The sequence below is a fragment of the Solanum stenotomum genome, chromosome 4 (genome assembly GCF_019186545.1).
Source record: "Solanum stenotomum isolate F172 chromosome 4, ASM1918654v1, whole genome shotgun sequence".
Taxonomy (NCBI): domain Eukaryota; kingdom Viridiplantae; phylum Streptophyta; class Magnoliopsida; order Solanales; family Solanaceae; genus Solanum; species Solanum stenotomum.
The window spans coordinates 31,594,225-31,596,157 of record NC_064285.1 but is presented as its reverse complement, the minus strand read 5'-3'; positions in this window follow the sequence as shown (position 1 = coordinate 31,596,157).

Below are 1,933 nucleotides of genomic sequence, written 5' to 3'. Positions count from 1 at the left end.
GCTCATTAAGTTCACAAAGTGGAACTAACCCAGTATAGGGAAACCTCGGCTCCCCACAACAAACTTCAAGCGTCTGGCAGAGAATGATGCAGAGCCAGAAAATGTTGCATAAGCAGCAATTAAGACAACAGTCCCACCATCGGCATATGCAAAGACTAGTTTTTCAAAGACAACAGTAAATGTAATAGAAGCAAGCAAAGCAACAGTAGACAACACTATTGCCAACCCACCAGATGTCACAGCTTCAACAGTCTCCCATCCCGCTTCAGCAACCACAATATCTTGATTCTCAAAACTAATCAACATATTCAATCCGCACACGGTTCCATGGAAGGCAATGCAACAAAATAATATTATCAATTGCAACATGATTGTTTGGATAATTCAATTGCTTACATTTCGTGCACTCGTGTACTCATGCACCCTTCCCTAGATTATGTGAAGTATTGGATCTAATCTAATAAATTACTTATAATTTATGTGTGAACAGTTGCTAAAACTTGAAATATGTATCTCCAAATTTTTCTCTATGTGGATATTTAGCAACACTTTTATAAACAAAGGTCACAACATTTTTATGGTCTCTTTTTTTAAAACAAATCTTTTCTTTGATTTGTAAAGTGTGTTTCCTTAAATAATGATACTATTGTAATCGGTCTTTAAATATAAAAATTAGTTATACTATCTTCATGATAGTAATTGTTCTTTTTCTCCTTTCGGAACTCTTGATATAGTTATGACTGGCAAATTTTGTAAACTAGGTCTGTTAGAAAATTAAGAATTATCTAGAAACACCTAGTTTGGAGATATTTTGTAGTAGATATGTTAGAAAATTAAGTTTTGTCCAGAAATTCCTAGATAGTAGATATTTTGTAGTAAGATATGTAGTCTTGATTTAAAATGAGTGGTGGTTAGTTACACACATAGGTACATAGTTTTGTGTGATATATTTTGAATATTATGTGGTTGTAATTCTCACAATTTATGTTTAAATAGACCGTAGGCAATGAAACATCCTCAAGAATACTTAATCCTTCTTCTTCACTTTCAGATTTTCTGTAGCAATTTACAGTTTCGATTTCCTACTATTTACACCTTGTAGACCTGAAGTTCGTCTTCTTTTTCATCGTAACATGGTATCATACCCTATTTCCTAAGGGATCTGAATCAAATTTTGTTGTTTCACTCATCTACATTCTGTTCTTTCTTTAATTTGCTTGCTGAAAAAATTCATGGCACCTCTCTAAACTTTCAGATCTCGAAAGGTTTCACCAAGTATTCTTATCTAGTTCAAGGTTTCATCAAATTTTGTTGTTTCACTCATCTACATTATGTTCTTTCTTTAAATGGTATGTTGATAGCATGTGCACAAGGCACATGACCATTGATGAAAATTTGTTCGTTTCCTTGGACAAATCTGATAGAACCAAAGTGAAGCTTGAAAATGGCACATTGGTGGAAGCTCACGGTAGAGGGTTAGTAAAATTTCCTACTAACGAAGGTATAAAAATTATTAATGATGTTCTTTATGTGCCATATTTGACTCAAAACTTGGTAAGTGTTGCTCAATTACTTCATATTTATTATTCTATGAATTTTAAGGACAAACAATGTGTCATTTATGATCCTAAAGGTTGTGAAGTGGCTTAAATTATCACGATTGACAAATCCTTTCCAATTTCATGTTATTCTATTGATACTTGCTCTTTTAATGTTGAGTTGAGCGATACTTGGCTTTGAGAAAAAAGGTTCGATCATTATAATCTTAGCTTGCTCGTGTATATGCAATCACAGGGTATTGAAGTACCCAAAATTGACATGTGTAGAGATGTTTGTGAGTCAGTCAATGTGGTAAAATGCATAGACGACTCTGTCCTAAAGGAAGTCTTTGGAGAGCTAAGGAAAAGCTAGAGTTGGTTCATACAGATTTAGG